We start from the raw sequence: 22,315 nt of genomic DNA, 5'->3' as shown, positions 1-22,315 counted from the left end.
TCTCACACCAGAGAAACTATTCAGTATTTACACATGTGTGTCCTATTTATTTCACTTAAGAGTATTGCCTCAATGTGCATCCACTTAGCTATAAATGTCTCTAATTTCTCATTTTTTAGGGCTGAGTAGTATTCCATTTTATAACAAAACCACATTTTCTTTATTCAGTCTCCAGGTGATGGGCATTAGGGCTGTTTCCAAGTTTCAGCTATTACAAATTGCGCTGCTATGAACATGGGCACACATATATCACTGTGGTATGATTCTTTCAATTCTTTGGGGAAGGTCCCCAGCAGTGGAATAGCGGGGTCAAATGGGACTTCCAGCCCTAGTTCTTTGAGGTATCTCCATATTGATTTCGACAGTGCTTGCACCAGTCTACACTCCCACCAGCAGTGGAGCAGGGTTCCTCTTTCCCCACAGCCCCACCAGCATTTCTTATTGGTTGATTTCATGATAGCAGCCATTCTTTCTGGAGTGAGGTGGAATCTCAGTGTTGTTTTCATTTGGATCTCTTGAATGACCAGTGATGTTGAACATTTTTTCATGTATTTATTTGCTATTTGTATTTCTTTGTCTGAGAGATGTCTGTTCATTTCAGATGCCCATTTTTGGATTGGGTCTTTAAATTTGGGAGGTCTGATCTTTTTAAGTTCTTTATAGATTCGAGATAGTAGACCTTTGCCTGAGGAAGAGCAGGTGAAGTTTTTTTCCCACATTGTGGGTTGTCTCTTCACACTGCTGGTGCTTTCTCTTGTTGTGCAGAAGCCTTTTAATAAGAAGAGATCCCATTAGTTGATTGTGCTAGTTCATGGGAAACTGAGGTTTTGTTCATAAAATCTTTTCCGACACCGATGTCTTCAAGGGTTCTACCTAACCTCTGTTCCAAGTGGTTCAGAGTTTCTATTTTAAGATTTAGATATTTAATCCATTTCAATTTAGTGAAGGATTTCAGTTATTGACCATTTAATATGATATTGGCTGTTGGTTTTTCATAGATGGCTTCTATCAGTTTGAGGTAGAGACCATCTATTCCAATTTTTTGTAGGGTTTTTTTTTTTATCATAAATGCATGTTGGATTTTGTCAAATGCTTTTTCTGCATCTATGGAGACAATCATATGGTTTTTGTCCTTGGCTCTATTGATATAGTGTATTTCATTGATTGATTTTCGTATATTGAACCATCCCTGCATTCCTGGGATGAATCCCACTTGATCAGGGTGTATGATCTTCTTGATGATCTTCTGCATTCTGTTTGCCAGTATCTTATTAAGGATTTTTGCATCTATGTTCATTAGTGAGATTGGCCTATAGTTCTCTTTTTCAGTTGGGTCTTTCTCTGCTTTGGGGATCAACGTGATGCTTGCTTCCAGCAATGAATTTGGGGGTATTGCTTCCCTTTCAATTTTATTGAAGAGTTTAAACAGTAGTGGCAGCAGTTCCTCTCTAAATGTCTTGTAGAATTCAGCAGTGAAGCCATCAGGGCCTGGGCTTTTCTTAGTTGATAAGTTTTCAATTACATTTTCAATTTCATTGGTTGATATTGGGTTGTTCAGAATTTTTAGGTCTTCTTCGTTCAACTTTGGTAATTCATATATATCTAGGAATCTGTCCATTTCTTCTGTGATGTCCATCTTATTGGCGTATAGGTTCTGGAAGTAGGTATTGATGATCTTCTGGATTTCTGCTGGGTCTGTTGTCATTTCACCCTTTTCATTCCTAATTGCATGGATTTGGGCCTTTTCTTTCCTTTTTCTGACAAGGTTGGCTAAGGGTTTGTCAATTTTGTTGATTCTTTCAAAAACCAACTCTTGGCTTCACTGATTTTTTGTATTCTTCTCTTATTCTCCGTTGCATTGATTTCTCCTCTGATCTTTATAATTTCCTACTTTGTATGAGCTCTGGGTTTGTCCTGTTCTTCCTTTACTAGAAGCTTGAGGTTCAGCATCAGGTTGTTTAATTGGGCTCATTCTGTTTTCCTAATATGCGTATTCACTGCTATGAATTTCCCTCATAAGACTGCTTTCATTGTGTCCCATGGATTCTGATATGTTGTATTGTCATTGCCATTTAATTGAAGGAACTGTCTGATTTCTTCTTTAATTTCCTCTGTGACCCATTGGTTATTCAGAAGTGTGTTGTTCAATTTCCACGTGTTTATGAAATTTTTTGAGTTTCTTTTGCTATGGATCTCCAGTTTCATCGCACTATGGTCTGATAATATACAGGGGATAACTTCAATTCCTTTGCACATACTTAAACATGTTCTATATGTGAATATGTGGTCTATTTTGGAGAATGACCCATGTGCAGCTGAGAAGAATGTGTATTCTGGTTTTGTGGGGTGGAAGACTCTGTAAACAACTGTTAAGTTCCTTTGTTCAAGAGTTTGAGTTCTAGTATTTCATTACTTATTTTTAGTCTAGTTGATCTATCTATTTGTGACAGTGGGGTGTTGAGGTCCCCCACTACAATTGTATTAGTGCATAGATGACTTTTCATGTCCATTAGTATTTGTTTTATATAGTTGGATCCACTAGTGTTTGGTGCATAGATATTTATGATTGTCATTTCTTCCTCTTGGATTCTTCCCTTTACAAGGATGTAGTGTCCTTCTTCATCTCTCTTAATCAGTGTTGGTTTGAAATCTACTTGATGTGCCAAGAGGAGAGCTACTCCTGCTTTTTTTCACGTTCCTGCCACATGGAGTATTGTTTTCCACCCTTTAACTTTCAGTCTATGAGTTTCCTTTTGAATGAAGTGTGTTTCTTGTATGCAGCATATTGTTGGATTTTGCTTCTTGACCCATTCTGCCAGTCTATTTCTTTTGATTGGTGAATTGAGACCATTAACATGGATGGTTATAACTGAAATGTATTGACTTGTCATTGCCATGACTTTTTCTTTTTGTTGGGTTCTCCCCCTTTATATTTAATTTCTTGTCATGCCAGATGGGTTCATTCTGCTTTGCTTCCTGGGGTTGTGATCCTCAATGTCTGTTCCTTGGATATTATGTAAAATTATTTTGAGTGTTGGTTTGGTAGTCACAAAGTTCCTAAGGTGCTCTTTGTCATGAAAGTATCTTATTTCTCCATCCATTTTGAAAGATAGTTTTTCAGGGCACATCAATCTGGGTTGGAGGCTGTTTTCTTTTCAGGCTTGGGATATGTCACTCCAAGCTCTTCTTGCCTTGATGGTTTGTGTTGAGAAGTCTGCTGTGATTCTAATGGGCTTTCCTTTTTATGTGATTTGTTTCTTTTCTCTGACTGCTTGGAGAACTTTGTTCTTCTGTTGTGTTTCTGGAATCTTAACAATTATATGCCTATGTGTAGATATTTTTTGATCAAGGCTATTTGGAGTCCTATATGCCTCACTTATCTGTATGTCAAGTTCTTTTCCCCTGCTGGGAAGTTTTCTGCCATTATTTCTGTGAAGAGATTATTTGTGTCATCTCTACTCTCTCCTGTTTCTTCATTGAGCCCAATCATTCTTATGTTATTCTTCTTTGCATCATCTAGCAGCTGCTGGATTGATTTCTCATGTTCCCTTATAATTTTGAAGCAATTTTTCTTTTCCTGGTTACTAACTGCAATCTTATCATCTATATCTGAAATTCTGTCCTCACATTGGCTCATTCTGCTGTGTAAACTTTCAATGGAGTTTTTCATGTCCTGGAAATCTCTTTGCATCTGTTTTGTGGATTTCATTTGTTTCTTATGCTGAGATTCCATCATATTCCTGAGCTCCTCTCTAGATTTATTAATCATGTCTTGCACTAGGGTCACAAGTTCTCCTGTTATCTGAGAAATTATTTCTGCTTTCATTTTTTCCAGATTCCCTTTTGTTGCCAGTTTATTGGGTCCAGGTGGTTGAGTATCAGAGTGTTACTTCTCATTTCCCTTTGAGGTTGCTGTAGGTGATCTGGAAGTCTGGTTTTGAGACTTATTTACGTGTTTTCTCATTTCAACTGGAGCGGGGAGCTGTTAGCGCCTGCATGGATTACCTCCTCTGAACTGGGTGAGGTGGGACAGGGGCCCAGAGCAGTGGTAGAGATGGTGACCCAAAAGCCCTTTCCTGTGGGCTGGGAGCAGTGGGACGACGGCTCAGAAGCCCCAACCTCTGGGCCGGGAACAGTGGGACTCAGTACCTTGGTCTGGTGGTCTGGTGTCCTCTGCGTCTTTGTAGTGTGGAACCAGGTGGCTGCTTGTCTGCAGCAGGGTGATTCAGTGTCTTCCGCATGACCCAGGACCTTGGTACAGCGTGCACAGACCTTCCTGTGTGCAGCGGGCTGATTCGGCATGTTCTGTGCAACTCAGGACCTCGGCAGGGCGTGCACAGACCCACCAGTCTACAGCGGGCTGGTTTGGCTTGTTCCGCGGGACTCAGGACCTCGGTAGGGCATGGGCAGACCTGCCTTTCTGCAGCGGGGTGACTAGGCGCCTTCCGCGAGACTCAGGACCTGGGCAGGGCATGGGCAGACCTGCCTGTCCGCAGCCGGGTGATTCGTCTCCTTCTGTGCGACTGAGGACCTCCGTAGGGCGTACACAGACCTGCCTGTCTGCAGCGGGCTGATTCAGCTTGTGTTCCGCCCCACTGGGGACCTCGGTAGGGTGTGGGCAGACCTGCCTGTCTGCAGCAAGGTGAGTCGGCGTCTTCCTCCCGACCTCTTCACTCTTCTTTAGAGACACAAAATAATTACAGAAACACAGCCATAAAGATTTCTCATAGTTATGGAGACTAACTCACAGGCACCCCTTCTGTTTGTTGATTCATTGCAGAAGCCCCAAGAGTAATTTCATCCTTTGCCTAAGGTACAGGTTCTTTGGTTACACACCCATACTATTTGAAGATGAGGCCACTTTGGTTTCATTTCAGAGATGGAGACTTTTGGATCTATAGTCTTAACATAATTTTTCATTTCTTGAAAAATAATTGCAGGAGAAGATGTGCTGTTTGTTTGTTTGCTTGTTTGGTTATTTGAGACAGGGACTCACTATGTAGCTCAGACTGGACTCAAACTCACAGTAATCCTTGTGCCTCAGCCTCCAGAGGGCTGTGATTACAGGTGTGTACCACAATGCTGGGCTGTACTGACCTTTGTAATCCATAATCAAGATGCCTTTGATTTCATCACTTATTGACAATTGAGGACTGCTTCTATACCCAGCTCTGCACCATTTTTCTTGAATCGCTCCTCTAACTTTAGTACTTTGCATATCTTTCCTATCCTAAAAAAATACAAAAAAAACCCTAAAGAATCTTTTTTTTTGCTGATCCACACTTGCCCTTGATTACTAATTTTTGCTTCTTATCTCACTAAAGTATGTCAAGATTCTAGCATTTTCAAATTCTTCTCTATCAACTGTAAGCTCTGTAATTTTACATATGATCCCTTTCTCTTAAAAATTGCTCATTTTGAATTTTCAATACTTTATTTATTGTCACCTCTAATATTTCTTATTTATGTAAACTTGTGTTATATTTTATTTTCTTGACCAAACTTGCCTTGTGAAACTCCCTTGTTCTGTGTACTGTTCTGAATAAGTAGCTTGAGGCTTCACCAATCCTTCTGACATCCACTTATTTTAGGTTTCTTGCACTTACTTTTTTTTGTTTTTTTATACTGGGCTCGAACTCAGGACCTTGTGCTTGCGAGGCAGGCAGTGGAACCACTGAGCTAAATCCCTGGCCCTGAGTCTTGTTTTTGAATCCAATCTGCCAGTCTTTTTTTTTTTTTTTTGGTACTGGGGACTGAACTCAGGACCTTGTAGTTGCAAGGCAGGCAGCTAAGCTAACCACTGAGCTAACCTTTTTTCTTAATTATAGTAGTTCTTGGGTCCCACTGTATTCCAAATCCTTTGTTGTTTTATAAACCCTCCACCTGTACTAATTATATCACTCATTATCTTTTATGTAGCTATCATATCCGTCTATCCACTCCACAATGACATTTAGATCTACATGGAACAAGATCACTATAGACCGGCAGATTTAGCAAACGTGGAAAGGGAGAGGTTAGGAAATTTTCCAGCCATGCACACTTGCATTTTCCAGACACAAACATTTGAATACATAAATCATATAATTATGCAGATTAGTTTAGATAGAAATAACCAATGGACATTAAATATACAATGGAAAGATGCAAGAACTTAGCATCATCTTAGAGGATCTATTTGTTTAGTAGTTGTAATGGAAATTATAGGAACTTACAGTGGAGAAATTAAAACTCACTTTGGATGATAAAATTAGCATAACAATATGAGAGAATGATGGAGATCTGCCTCTACACATCATAGCCTCTTCTGCTCTGGCATAATACTACTTTAGATATGTGGTCTTTAGCTTCCTTACCAATGAATTAGAAGCTGTGTCTTGTAGTTCAAGGACTCAACATTATGGTTGAGCCACACTGAAAATTTAATATATGTTAATTTTGCCTTTAAAAATCTTCCACAGTATATCTTAATGCAACATTCATACCTTGTATCTCATTGCCTTTCTTTGTTCAAGTACATGCAGATTTCCTTTTCCCAACTATGTTGGTAGCTAGCATTCTGGACTGTTTCTTACACAGAGCAGATATAAATACATACTTGCTGCCACTGGTGTTTGATTACTGTATATGCCATGTTTTGTCTGACAAATTGGAGGAAAAAAGAAGTAAAATTTATATTAAGTCTGTTGGTACAAACACCACATTTTTCTCTAATCTCTATTTTCATTATTCTCTCTATCATACTGGTCAATTAGTTTGATCACATCTCTCTTTTAACTTGATATAGCTAGCCACACAGAGAAAAAGCAAGAAATATCATGATTTAATATGAAAACAATTTAAAATGTATAAACAATTTCTCTTATAAAAAATTTTTTTCCAAACTTAATACTGGAAGACATCCAGATTATGCTGTGCTGTATAAGATCACAATGAGTTTTAAAGTGGTGTTCTTATTTGTGACTAAATAAGTAGTTAAGGCTGAGCACCTGATACAATTTAATTAAATGATGTAAAATATCATTTGTAACATTAAAATTGTTTTGGAAAATTATTTTTATTGATTGTACTGAAAAATACAAAGTAAATAGATTTTAAGCTAAAATTATTTCACAATTGGGACTTGAACAATTATGTAATTGAACAATTAAGTAATTGAACAATTATGGTTGAGTGCATGAATCATTTTAATTATATGTCTCAGAACCTTATGCTTTACATGAAAATTCATTTGTCAAAGTTAGATTTTTGATTGAGAGATGAACAAGAAGTGTGATTTTAATTTTCATTATTTATTACATTTAGCATAAAGTTTGTGCACATGAAAGCATATTATAATTTGTCTATATCATAGCATGAAATGAGGAAAATACTCAATACACATAGAACAGGTGAACTAGAGTCAATTTAATATTTTCAGTAATTTTCATAAAGACATAAAGGGTTGAGGCAGGAGATTAGTATGTGGCAGAACTGCTGGGTAAGTGGGCCTAACCTGTCAGTGGCGGGGAGCCAGGACACATGTGCAAAACAGCTTCCAAACACTGCACCTGCCAATCAGAGAGCGCTATCTTCCATTCTTCTGGCACAAGATCAAGCAGGGTTTCGATAGAATGGCCTTGCTCTGACATCAAAATGGGGGATTAGAAAAGTTAGCAGCCATTATGTTTGTGGCTCTGTGACCTTTTTTATTGGAGCACTCTCCAGACAGTGTTCTTCTGATCCTAACTTTAATTGGCTTACACTCATTTTTTTATGCTGTTTAAATGTGACTTTATTAAAGACTTATTTTATGCTATCATGTAAATACCTAGGATTATTTACATTTTCCTGTGTGTTATTTACTTCTTTTTTTAAATTTTAATTTTATTGGTACAATTTAGATATACATAATGATAATATTCATCATAGGTAATTTGTACCTGTACCTGTACATGATGTATTTTGAGTCCTTTTCTTCTCATTCCCCTTCCCCTCCCTTCAACCCCTCTTTCTCTCCTCATTTACAAAAGCCCTGTTTCCATTTTTTCTGTCTTATATATTTTTTTTCTTTTTTCTTCCTTCCCTCTCCCCACTCTAGTTCTTCCCTCCTTTTGAACATTTTTTTTCTATTTGACATTGTCTGTTATATATTTTGGCCCCTATTTACACTTTCAGGTTCTTACACCAGAGAGACAATGCGATATTTACACGTGTGACCAATTTATTTCACTTAAGAGTGTAGCTTCAAGGTGCATCCATTTAGCTATAAATGTCTCAAGTTTATCCTTCTTTATGGGTGACTAATAGTTCATTGTATAGAGAAAACACACTCATATTTTTAATAAATGTAAAACCTTACTACCTCATCTCTTGTCCAATTCTTTGTTTAGGACCACAAGAGCCTGGGAAGAATCCCTGGAAAGAGCACAGCATCTCAGAACCCCAGTAACAGGACGTAGAAATAGTCTATAAATCAGAGAAGTGGTAGTTATATTGGTGTATATATTTATCACAATCCTCAAAGTCTACAATTAAAATTGTTTTCTTGTTTTCACATGAAATTTACTCCTCAAATAAAGAAATTTTTAAAAACATTCTTATATAAATATCAGTTAGCAAGTTAATGGCAATCCCTGTCATTTCCAGATCCAATTTGCAAGTCCTGGAATGATTCAGTTCCTTTTGTTACACTGCTATCACATATGCTCAAGGTATGATTTTCTCTCACATTTTTTACTGAATTGTTTTTTAACTAAGATTTTTTTCTGCAATTAACTGAAATTGATCTTTTCTAATTACTAGGTATTATTACTTAAAATTCTTCAGTTGCTATCAATTTTTAAGATGAATCTCAAAAGCCTTTCGGTGTTTAACGTGGGTCTTGATATCCCAGACCCGCACACCACTTCAGTCTTTTCAAAATTTACCTGGTGGAATATTTGCTGTCAGATATGAGAAATGTTTTAGTTTAATTTCAACCTTTTCTCTGCTTTTAGCTCCTCATATGTACTTATTCTTTGACCGAATGAAATCTTATTTTCCCCTTACTTGACGAGTTCCTACTCGATCATCTGGCCTCAATTCAATTAACCTTTTGTTCTGGAAAGTTGTCTTTAGCAACATATTCTGTTAAGGCCATAAATGTTCCTATAATACCTACTCTTCTCCTACTGTATTTAATTAACTCATTTATTTATCCATATTTCTTACTAGTCTTTAAAGAGGTGATTTGGAGGATCATGTCTATCTTGTTTATAGTTATATTCATGGCACCTATGAGAATTCCTGGCCCAATATATGATTATGAATAAATGATTGAATAATTAAATAACTGAAATGATTAGTGGATGCTAATTCTTGGCCTTCATAAAGGAATAACTATGTAAAACAGTCATTTAAAAACAGTTGAATAAAATTTCTGAAGCTATAGTCAAAAGTTTTATCTATAAAAGTTTCATTGTTGTCTAAGCTTGGCATCTTTTTTTGTGTCATCTGTATTTGTTTCTATCCTGGAGATCAAACTCAGGGCCTTGTGCACGGTAGACAATTCTCTACCACTAAGCTGCAATCTCAGCCACATGCCAGCTGTTTCTAGAAGACTTTAAATAACATAGGGACAAGATAGTCTTAGTTTGTATCACCAAATTCTAGTATGTTTAAATAAGATTGTGAGTGGGTTAAATAATTCTGTTCTTTATTATCAGGTTATAGATTTCCTATAGCAAAAATTCTTAGGTTATTAAAAATAAAAAAGAACAGTTTGTAAGTCAACTTCTGGAGGGAATCTAAGGGGAAGTAACAAAGTTAATATCATTTTATAAACTATGACAAATTTTAATTAGAAAAACGTTCCCTTGGGAAGGTTGGGATATAATTCATGGTACCTCTCGGGTAAAACAAGAAAATACAAAAATCTAAAATATCTATGTAAATTATTTCTCCTAATTTTATTAACTTACTATGCTCTTTCTATCTTAGTTAAATTCTTTAACAATCCCAAGTTAATGCCTGGCAAATTCATCACGTATAAAATATTTTAGTGATAATAAAATGTTTAAATAATAAAATGATTTATTTTGCCAACTGAAATGTTTTTTAATTTCTTTACTAATAGGTGATAGAATTAATTAGTATTTACTAAGTGGTTAGTTTTCCAGACAAAGGTCAGTTACTGAACACTGACTGTTTTTTTTTTTTTTTACTTTAGTGAAAAATCAATTAGGAAAATGATGAATAGATGTTTTTAACATGACAGTAAGAAAAATAACAGGTTATAAAATGCTTGCTGAGTATAAACTGATTATTTAAAGTTACAGATATACTGTGTATATATAAAAGAGGGTAGTCTATCCTGATAAAAATATTGACAAAGATTATATCTGAAGGGCAGCATTATTATTTTCAAGAAAATTATATTCAGGGGTTTAAGCAGGCATTTAATGATGAGCACGTGTTACAGTAAAACTTTGGATTGCAAGCAACTTGTTCAGCTAGTGTTCCACAAGATGAGCAAACACTTCTAATAAAGTTTAACTTGATAAATCAATGATGTCTTACAACATGAGTAGCACATGACACTGTATGTCACATGATCACAATTGAGTGAGACTCTTCTCTCTCTTCCTGTGGGATTATGGGTGATTGTCTCCAACAGCAAGAGGTTATGGAAGAGATCTTATATATACAAAAGGAGAAGAGAAAGAGAGGAATCTCTCACTTCAAATGAGATTAGAGAGATGTGTAAAATGTGAGAAATAGTGCAAAATTTCGCAGAAAAGCACCAGCTGAATAAGGCTGTAGCAATGTGAGGGAAGAATCTGTTTAATGACAATGCAATGTCACATTTCCATGAAATCCACAAAAGGTGCCAAAAGCAAGTGTCATTGAATAGGTTCCTTGTTAAAGTTGCATGAAAGGAAAAAGATTAAAAAGGAAAGAGATAGATAGCAGTGATTCTGTTAGTGATAGTGAGTTGGCCTACCAATAACCCTCCTTCTTATCTTTCTCACACCAGTCATGAAGGTTTTTGAAAGTAAGTGGAGATCAATTTGTTTATTTTTCTTTATATTTTCTATACTAATATGTGCAATATTACAGAATTGCACTCATTTTATATGAATATTTTTGGGTTGTAGAAAGAAATCATTGAGTTTCCATTATTGCTCGTGGAGAAATTTGCTTTGATATACAAGTGGTTTGGATTAAAAGCATGTTTCTAGAACAAATTATACTTGCAAACCAAGGTTTTACTGTATTTTGATTTTTAGTAACCATTTCTTCATCCTCATGCATATTTTAATTTTAGAGGAATTAAAAGAGACACAGTAGATTTTTTGTCATATTTACTTATCTTCCCTCTATTTTTATGTCCATAAATAGAAGACTCCTATTTCAAGCTTTACAGACTCAAGGAACCTCCCCTCATTTTCTATGTCTGAACTATATTTTACAGAAATAAGAGTGGGTGAAAATGATTCAGCAAGAGAAAAATGAATCATTTTAAATTGAATTATAATTATGTCATTGTTCGTGTATCTTCTTAAGTTATAGCTACACAAATTCAGTTTTATAATATATTAACCCCACCAGAAACTAAGAGTACAATCATGAATCACATGTATTTATTGTTAAAAGTTGGAATGTACATAAGAAACTATTCAAAAAGAATAATTTAAATCAACTAAACTAAGAACTCAGTGTTCTAGAGTCTAAAAAATTTCAACTACTAGATAAACAATATAAAATTATCCCATCCACACTCCACTCAATAATTCATAAATCTTCAAATTGAGACAACTTGCAGCCAACTCTATTAGTTTCAACAAAATTTGTGATCTTTAATATCAGGTATTCTATTAGGGGCATCTAGTTATTTTCTTATTATTTCTGCTTGCATTTAAAAATTGAATAGTTTCAGTTTTCTACTTCTCCAGGTTTGGCTTAGCTTTAGAGATCATTTTGAGAAAATATTTGGAATTCATTCCTCATAAAACACAATGGCATCATTTATTTAATGGAGTAATGTTGACACAACCTTCTTATCTAAAGGAGAAGCTATTTGTTCAACCACATATTATTTCTACACATTAGACATTGACAAGAGAGCTTTTTCCTTTATTGGCTCTTCCAATTCTTGCAAAATCAGTATTTGAAACAAGTGATCTTTGAAAAAGTTATATATATATATATAAATATATATATAAATATATATATATATATACACACACACACACACACACACACATATACAAAATCTCTATCATCAGTTAAATAATTAGACTTGGTTTCTCATGAAAAAATTTTGCCTAAAAATAAAATCACTTAGAACTAATTCGCTACTTAGGATAGTAAACCTTAGAGAATACAATCTAATGAAAGAAAACTTGGCATCTTCTTCAGAAGACAAAAACATTTGAAAAACTATAAAGCCCATTATAGTTTTATTTTTGATATTTTGAGACCTGCTGTTATTCTTTAACCTTGTGTTATAATTAGCAACTAATGCTTAGACCAACAAGTATCATATTTTATCCATGTATTTATATTCAGTATAATTTGTCTGAAAACTACTGTGGGGAAGAGAATATCTTGCCTTAAAACTACAAGTGGAAAACCCAGGTATCTGGTGCAGTGGCATGATATTTGCTCATTCTGTAAATTGCTCAAATAAATATATTTATTAATCACTGGATTTTACTATTTAATATTGATAATTGACTATTTCACAATATTTTTCAAAAGATTCAAGTAAATTGTGACTGTTTTCTTCTAACTTGTAATCTTTGGACTAACATAGCAAGCCTCTTTCAGAAATGTATAGTAAGACAAAGAAATGTTTACTTTGTGCATTAATCAGCCTTCTGGTTTCTGAGACAATATACCCGACACTTACAATTTTAAAGACGAGAGGTGTGAATTGGCTCATATTTCCCATGGCTTCAATCCATGGTTTTTAGCCGGCTCCAAGCAGAAATGACATGATGGAAGTGCATGGTGGAGGAAACTTCTGATCCCATAGCAACCAGGAAGGAGAGAGAGAGGAGGAGCCAGCAGGGACAAGAATACCCTCTTATAGTTTACATCCCCAGACACCCACTTTTTCCAAACAGGCCTCATATCCTAAGAGTACATTCAGTGTAAGAATATAGCACCCCCATGACCCATTTACCTCCCCAAAGCCCACTTCTAACAAAAGTCTTCTGAGAACCATTTTTATATAAACCATAACAGTTTGATTTTTTTTCAAGTGGATAAAAAACTTCTGACTATTCTATTTAAGTACTTAATTCCCTTAAATTTAATTCTTTTTAAAGAATGAAAATAAGGAGAGATGGTACATTTCCTTTACAATTTGGAGCAAGAAAACTTTTTTGCTTGACAGGCTTTCTCCAATTTATTCTGAGAGTTATAATATGCATCCTTCAATAATCAGTATAACATGAATTAAGATTAAATAAATAGTCTTTTTTAAATACATGGCACTTCAAGAAGGCAGAGTAGAAGCCAGCAAGAGAAGCTACAGCTTCTCATGGACCTATAATTGAGATACTTGGAAAACAACTACTTGGTGAAAAGAAAAAGAAGACGTTGTCTGGGAATCAAGGAAGAGCTCACAGGAAAGGGCAATATACTGTAATTCATGGAGAAACAGAAGACAACACAGTGAAAATAACAGCACAGTATGGAACACCTACCTGCAGTCCCAGGGTGGAGAAGGGAACCTGAGTTTGTAAGCACAAGGCAGGCCAGAGAAGGCTGGCAACCCTTACGGTAAACAACAGACCAGAAGTGCTAGCCCCAGGAAAAACCCACAGTTATTGTCAGTTGCAAATAGAGTATAGAAATTTACTCTGAAAATGACTCCTTCCCTACAGTAGACTAGTTTGGAAATGAAATCTACTGTGGCACCTAATGTATTTAGGAGTGGTATAATCAGGATCTATTTTGAGAAAGGGTTTATTGCTTAATATTGAGCTACCCCAGGTCCACAGAGGTCCATCCCACTTCAGGGTCTCTGGGCTTGCCCTACCACAGTGAGAGGATGGAAGTTGGACCCAAGAGACAGTGATAGAGAGATGAAGCCTACACACAGACCATCTGAGAAGATTAAGCAGCAGGGAATTCAGGCTATGAAGGACATGATTATTCCACCATCTATAGTGATAATCAAGGCCAGTTACATGTGGTTTTTGAGGTGGTTGAGTCTGAAACTGCTATGTCAAAATTCAGTTCATTGTTTGGCTTTCCTTGTTGCCTACTTCCAGCTCTGTGGATTTTGCTTTCCCCCATCAGCGTGATCAGGGATACTTCTCTCATTGGCCATGTACCATATCAATGGGTGTACCTTGAGACCTTAAGCAAGTGGGACACCTCACAAGCCCACAGGCTGCAAAGCAAGTTTGAGATAGCAGTGCATTGGGGGCACAGAGAGTTCCTTCCTCCCCAGAACTTTGCCAGGATTTGTTATTGGCTGATTTCTTGATGGTGACCATTCTTTCTGGAGATGCAGTCTCAATGTTGTTTTAATTTGCATTTCTCAAATGGCCAGGGATGCTGAACATTTTTTCATGTATTTACTGGTTGTTTGTATTTCTTCATCTGAGAAGTGTCTACTTATTTCAGATGCCCATTTTAAAATTGGATCTTTAAATTTGGGGTGGTGTCTAATTTTTTTTTTGCATTCTTTTTATATTCTAGATATCAGGCCTGTGTTTGAGAAGTAGCTGGCAAGAATTTTTCCCCCTGTGCAGATGGTCTCTTCACTCTGTTGGTGGTTAAAGAGGCTACCTTTCCTCCAGTGAAGAGATTTGGCCCCTTTGTCAAGGATAACATAGCTGAGTGTGCCTGGAGTTGTTTCTGTATCTTCCATTCTGTTCTGTTGATCTGTGAGTCTGTTATTTTACCAATATCATGTGCTGTTTTTATCACTGTAGCTTTGTAGTATAGTTTGAATTCCAGGATTGTGAAGCCCCTTGTCTTGCCCTTGTGCTAAAATTGCTTTTGCTGTTTTAGGTCTCTTCAGTTCCATATCAATTTTAGGATTACTTTCTCCAGTTCTGTAAAAAATTTTGTTTCTATTTCTCTTTGTTTTCAGGGGTTTTGCCATTTTTCTTTTTTCTTGTTTATTTATTGCTTTGTTATTACTTTCCCCTAATTCTATTTACATTTTAATTCTTTAATTATAATTTATCTCATTTTCTTTCTTCCTTCTCATTTTATCTTCCCTTTCTTTCTTTTCACAATTATATTTCTTCCAATTTTTGCTTCCCTCACTCCTCCATTTTTATTATTACTACTAACATTTTATTAATTTTTACCCTTTAATGTTCTGTGTTATTATTTCTATTAATAATGGTGCTTTTTTTTCTTGGATTTTATTGGTCTTTATTGTATGTCAGTTTCTACTTTGTCTCTGCATCTATATTAATATTACTCATTTTTCTCTTGTTTATAGTGGTTTATAATTGCTGTTTAATTGATTTTTACTGTATGTTAATATTTGGTTTATATTTTTATTATCAACACTATTGTGGTTTGTCTTCTTCTCTCTGAGCAGTGCTGGGGATCAAGCTCTGAAAAGAAGGCTTAATATGGACAGGACCCTCACATAAAATGAAAGAGATATCCATCCCACCAAATGAACAGATATCAATATAGAAACACAAAAGTAGGCAAAAATGAAGCAGTATAACTCCATCAAATGCCTATAATTTGTCAGTAACTGAAAGCAAACATATCAAAGTGGATGAAATCTCAAAGAAAACAAAAGATTGATCTGTAAAATGATTAATGACTTCAAAGAAGATACAAATAAATGACTGAATGAATTAAGGAGGATAATGCAGAATATGAAGGAGCAATTCAACAAAGAGATAGGGATTCTGAAGAAGAACCAAACAGAAATTCTGGAAATAAAAAAGCACAATAAGTCAAATTTAAAAACTCAGTGAAAAGCCTCATCAATAGATGAGACCAAGCAGAAGATAAGAATTCAGGGCTTGATGATAAGGTTGAGAAATTAGTACAGGCAGACACTAATAGAAAAAAATATTATAAACAAAATATCCAAGAACTCTGAGATGCAGTTGAAAAAACAAATGTACAAATGTTGGGTGTGGAACAGGCTACATAGATACAAACTAATGATTATTCAGTGTAACTAAAACAATAAAATAATAAATATTAATGAAATAATAACTGAATTTATTTTTAAAAGTTGATGTGATGACTAAGCATGGTGTTGCATTCCTCTAATACTAGCACTCAGGAGGCTGAGGAAGAAGGATCCCAGTGAGTTTGAGGCCAGACTGGGTTGGTTACACAGTGAGTTCAAGGACAGCCCATAGACTACATGGTAAAATCCTGTTTCAAACAAACAAACAAACCAATAAATAAAAGTTGATGTGATGTATTGTGGAAACTCTGAAACCCATTATCTTCTAAGGAGTGCTGTATTTTGTAAAAGCATGTTAAATTAATACCAATTTATTTGATCTTTCTCATGACTAATTTTAGCCTTTCTTAGAGTGGTTAATTTATTGTGGGATTTTTTTTGGTGTGTTTTTTGGATATAATAATGAACTTCATAGTGTTTAGACACACAGGCTTTAGTTCTAAGGTGTGATTCATATTTTCCAATGGAGACACAAATAATTTTACCAATTTTCTCAAAATGGTGATAGCCATACTCCAGTATGTCTCCCCAGCAATGAGGATCTGGTAATTTTTCTGAAAAACTCCGCTTCCAGACATTGTTTTCTACAACAGGAACTCATCAATATTTTGTTCTGTGCATGTATAGTTTAGGGATCAACCAATAAGTTAAAAGAGATCTACATAAAGAGTCTCTGTGATTGTCTTCATTCTTGGTTCTACCCTGAAATTCTATCCATTCTTGTGCTTGTGAGTGATTCCTTAGATCAATAAGATATGAATATTTTCTTGAGTTCTACAGAGGGCATGCCACTTGGACTTGGGATTTCACTCTGGTGAAAATCCAATTAATAGAGATCTTATCCAGAATGTGTTTTTTCTTCTAAGGCTACACTTTCTCAGATTTATGTTGATTTTTGTTATATTTCAGTTTCCTTAAATCTTTGTATTTAACATTTTTTCCATAATTTATAATTGGTTTCAGCAGGTGAGTTACTCATTTATAAATTTTTCCACCAATACCAGAATCTACAAATCCCCATAAGCTTTATTTGCTTGATTTGCAGATTGTTAAGAGCCCTTGAAATGTCTTATTAATATTAAATTCATTTAAATGCAAAGTACTTCTTAATTATGCAAATTTTGACACAACAAATGAATATGAACCTCAGAAATTAGATATCATTATATTAAAGTGCTATAAGAGTCATTAAGCAATGAGCACACTAAAGTTTACAGACATTTGTGAGATGGCAATCAAGAATTTCAAGTTACATTTATCCAATTTTTTTAATCCAATTATTTATTAGCATGTTTTCTAGTGTTTACTGATACCACCTTGCATTTTAACTCTAATTTAAATTGCTTATATATATTTGATCCTTTGTGGCAACACTAAAATTCTTAGAAAAGACCTTACATTTTTACTAAATAATGATCCCTCAGAACATCTTACATTCACAAAATACTCTATACTTTACAAGAAAAGGTCACATATTTTTACCTAGTTTAATTTTATTAACTAAACTTAAAGTACTTTATCAGGATTTTCCCATTTTATAGAATACAAAGAATCCCAAAGAAGTTATGGTAAACATGTAGTATGAAATGGAGCCTGATCCTGGATGCAGATATTCTGCCTCCTGGCTTGAGAAATCCATGGCAATCTTATGCATTGGTCCTTTCTCATTTTGATTTGAATCTCAATACTGCTCTTGGTAGAAGTAAAATGCCTACTTTTTGGTACCATTGATACAACACAGAATAATACAGGATATTTGCTGGTACCTTGGAGTTTGAATCTTGTTCCTCTGAAAATAACAGATGAGAATAGAATTCAGAATGGGTTAAGCAACATGAAAAAAAATCACATTAAATGGACACAGCTTGGACTAGAATTTGGTGTCCTAAATCTGCTAAGTGTTCCACAGTATATGTGATACATTAAAGAAATAAATTATTCCTCACTTTATTATGTATATTTATGTTTCATATTTTGATCAGCATCAATGCTAATGAAATAGTTTCCACTTGACTAGGGCAAACTTTTTAGGAAAAAAAATACAGTAACTTGAAATTTTAAAGCAAATGTTAGACTAAAATCTGTCTCTCTTAGCCTACATTGTTTTATATATGGTTTAAGAACAAGCTAAAAAATATATTTGCCAAATGTTTTCTTTCTCTGTAACTTAGAACTAAAGTGATATTTATCCTCTGGAGAAAAATGGGAGAAAAATGTTTTATCTCCATCTTAAGCATTTAATCTCATTTTTAAATTAAACTGTTCTTTTGAAATATCTACCTTTGCATATAAGATATTAGACTCTTAATCCTTTACAACATAGACTATTTTAGTTGTTATTTATGCTAAATAGTATATTAGTATTGACTATTATGGGGATACTCTTTCATGTATCTTTTTTTTTAGGGAGTGAATCAGACCTAAAGAAATCTGCTGGTTGTATCCATTTGGCATCTCTCTCTTTTACATGAAAGTAAAACTAATGCTTTGATTTTTATAATTTTTTTGCTTAAATTCTTTTATTGGCACATTTTAGGTACATATACAATATATTTACATTTATCATTGGGTGCTTGTACCTGTACATGATGTATCTTGGTTCTTATTTTTTCCCCATTCCCTGTGCTCCCTTCCCTATTTACAGACTTTGTTTCCATTTTTCTCTTTTCTCATTATTTTTCCTTTCCCTTCTTTCCTTTCCCCTTCCCCTCCCATTTCCCCTACACCTCTGGACCTTTTCTTCCTATTTCAAATTATCAATTATTCATTTTAATCATTTTAATCCTTATTTACACTTTCAATTTCTCACACTTGAGAAACTATTCGGTATTTACACATGTCCTACTTAATTTACTTAAGACTATGGCCTCAGGATGCATCCATTTAGCTATAAATATCTCTAGTTTCTCATTCTATATGGCTGAGTAGTACTCCATTTTATAAAAAAAACCCCACATCTTCTTTATCCAGTTTCCACTTGATGGGCACTTGGACTGTTTCCAAGCTTTAACTATTACAAACTGTGTTGCTATAAACATGGGCACACATATATCACTGTGGTATGATTCTTTTAATTCTTTGGGAAAGATAGCCAGCAGAGGAATAACTGGGTCAAATGGGACCTCTAGTCCTAGTTCTTGAGGTATCTCCATACTGACTTCCACATGCATCCCACCAGTCTGCACTCCCACCACTGGAGAAGGGTTCCTTTCTCTCTACACCCCCACCAGCATTTGTTATTGGTTGATTTCTTGATAGCAGCCATTCTTTCTGGGGTGAGGTGAAATCTCAGTGTTGTTTTCATCTGCATCTCTTGAATGACCAGTGATGTTGAACATTTTTTCATGTTTATTTGGTGCTTTTGCTTCTTTGTCTGAGAAATGTCTGTTCATATCAGATGCCCATTTTTGAATTGGGTCTTTGAATTTGGGGGGTGTGAATTTTTTCAGTTCTTTGTATATTCTAAATAGTAGTCCTTTGTCTGAGGTACAGCTGCTAAAATTTTTTCCCACATTGTAGGTTGTCATTAGCTCTGTTGGTGGTTTCTCTTGCAGTGCAAAAGCTTTATAGTAGGATGAGATCCCAGTTGTTGATTCTTTGTGCTAGTTCCTGTGCTACTGAGGTTTAATTCATAAAGTCTTTTCCTATGCCGATGTCTTCAAGAGTTCTACCTAACTTATCTTCCAGCAAGTTTAGTGTTTCTGTCTTAATACTTAGATCTTTGATCCACTTTGATCTCAGTTTAGTGCATGGTGATAGGTATGGGTCTAGTTTTAACCTCGGGCAGGTTGAAATCCAGTTTTTCCAACACCATTTATTAAATAGGCTAGCTTTCCTCCAATGAGGATTGTTGGCTCCTTTGTCAAAGATGAGGTGGCTGAGTGTGTTTGGAGTTGTTTCTGTATTTTATAATCTTTTCCACTGATCCTCAGGTCTGTTTCTTTGCCAGTACCATGCTGTTTTTATCACAGTTGCTTGGTAGTATAGTTTCAAGTTGGGGATTGTGATACCCCCAGCCATGTCTCTGTTGCCTAGAATTGCTTTTGCTATTCTCGGTCTCTTCTGTATCCAAATGAATTTTTGGATTGTTTTCTCTAGTTCTGTGAAGTATATTGTTGGAATTTCAATAGGCATTGCATTAAATCTACATAGTATGTTTGGAAGTATGGGCATTTTCACTATATTCATTCTTCCTACCCAGGAGCAAGGGATATCTTTCCATTTTCTTATATCCTCTTCGATCTCTTTTTTCAGATTCCTGTAGTTTTCAATGTAGAAGTCTTCTGCTTCCTTTGTTAGACTGATTCCTAGATATTTCATTTTTTTGAATGCTATTGTAAAACGATTTTTTTTCCCTAATTTCTCTCTCATTGAGTCTGTTATTTGTGTATAAGAAGGCTATTACTATTTCAGTATTGATGTTGTATCCAGCTACTTTACTGAATCTGTCAATTAGTCTAGAAGACTTTTGGTAGAGTTTTTTGGGTCTTCTCTGTAAAGTATCATATCATCAGCAAATAATGACAGTTTCGCTTCTTCCTTTTCTATCTTTTTAACCTTATTTTATTTTTGGTACCAGAGATTGAACTCGGGACCTTGCGCTTGTGAGGAAGGTGCCAGAACCACTGAGCTAAACCCCTGGCCCTCCTTCCCTATCTTTATCCCTTTTATTTCTTTATCTTTTCTAATTGCTGTGGCTAATGTTTCCAGAACTATATTGAACAAGAGTGGTGATAGTGGGCATCCTTGTCTTGCACCTGATGTTTTCAATTTTTGACCATGTTGGCTGTTGCTTTTTCATACATAGCCTTAATCAGGTTGAGATAAAGACCTTCTATTCCAATTTTCCGTAGAGTTTTTATCATGAATGGATGTTTGATTTTGTTAAATGCTTTTTCTGCACCTATTGAGATGATTATATGGGTTTTTTTCTTGGCTCTGTTCATATAGTGTATTACATTTATTGATTTACTTATATTGAACCATCCATGGATCCCTGGGATAAATAAAACTTGGTCAGGGTGTATGATCTTCTTGATGACCCTCTGTATTCTGTTTGTCAGTATCTTGTTGAGGATTTTTGCATCTATGTTCATTAGGGAGATTGGCCTGTAGTTTTCTTTTTTGGTTGGGTCTTACCCTGGTTTTGGAATCAAAGTAATGCTTCCAGGAGTGAACTTGGAAGTATTACTTCTCTTTCAATTTCCTTGATGAGTTTAAAGAGTAATGGCATTAGTTCTTCTTTAAATGTCTTGTAGAATTCAGCAGTGAAGCCATCAGGACCTGGGCTTTTCTTTGTTGGCAAATTTTTTATTACATTTTCAATTTCATTGTAATTGGGGTGTTTAGAATTTCTATATCTTCTTCATTTAACTTTGGCAATTCATATGTATCTAGGAATCTGTCCATTTCTTCTGTGTTTTCCATTTTATTAGAGTACAGGTTCTCAAAGTAGGTATTGATGATCCTCTGGATTTCTGATGGATGTGTTGTAACTTCACCTTTTCTTTCTTTTTTCTTTTTCTTTTTCTTTTTCTTTTTTTTTTTTGGTACTGTGTATCAAACTTGGGACCTTGTGCTTGTGAGGCAGATGGTGGAACCACTGAGCTAAATCCCCAGCTCTGCCTTTTTCTTTCTTAATTGCATGGATTTGAGCCTTTTCTTTCCTTTTTCTCATAAGGTTGGCTAAAGGTTTATCTATTTTATTTATTCTTTCAAAAAATCAACTCTTTGATTCATTGATTTTTTTTGTATCATTCTCTTAGTCTCTATTGTATTAATTTCTGCTCTGATCTTTATAATTTCCTCTCTTGTATGAGCTTTGGGTTTGTTATGCTCTGTTTTTTTTCTAGGAGCATGAAGTTCTACATTAAGTTATTAGAGTCCTCTCTGTTTTCCTAATATGGGGATTCACTGCTATGAATTTCCTGCATAGAACTGCTTTCATTGTGTCCCATAGATTCCTGTATGTTGTACTGGCATTATAATTTTTTTGTAGAAACTGTCTAATTTCTTTTTAATTTCCTCTATGACACATTGGTTGTTCAGGAGGGTGTTATTCAATTTCCATGTGTTTGTGGGGTGTTTTGTGGTTTCTTATGTTATTGATCTCCAATTTTTTTGCACTATGGTCTGGTAATATACAAGAGGTAACTTCAA

General features: G+C 35.1%; 1 long non-coding RNA gene across 1 annotated transcript in view; it reads left to right on the top strand.

Moving 5' to 3' along the window:
• Positions 1–16,402, top strand: part of LOC147829938 (uncharacterized) — a 36,456-nt gene extending 20,054 nt beyond the window's left edge. The window contains exons 3-4 of the long non-coding RNA XR_015446692.1: positions 14,680–14,867; positions 15,539–16,402. This is a non-coding gene — a long non-coding RNA (uncharacterized LOC147829938). The remainder of the gene's footprint in view (positions 1–14,679; positions 14,868–15,538) is intronic.
• The last annotated feature ends 5,913 nt before the right edge of the window (positions 16,403–22,315 follow it).

Source organism: Heterocephalus glaber, unplaced genomic scaffold (genome assembly GCF_053883595.1).
Source record: "Heterocephalus glaber isolate CG9 unplaced genomic scaffold, H.glaber_assembly_v1.0 deba00000347, whole genome shotgun sequence".
NCBI classification, from domain to species: Eukaryota; Metazoa; Chordata; class Mammalia; order Rodentia; family Bathyergidae; genus Heterocephalus; species Heterocephalus glaber.
The sequence above is the reverse complement of the archived record's forward strand: the minus strand, read 5'-3'. Positions and strand labels throughout refer to the sequence as shown.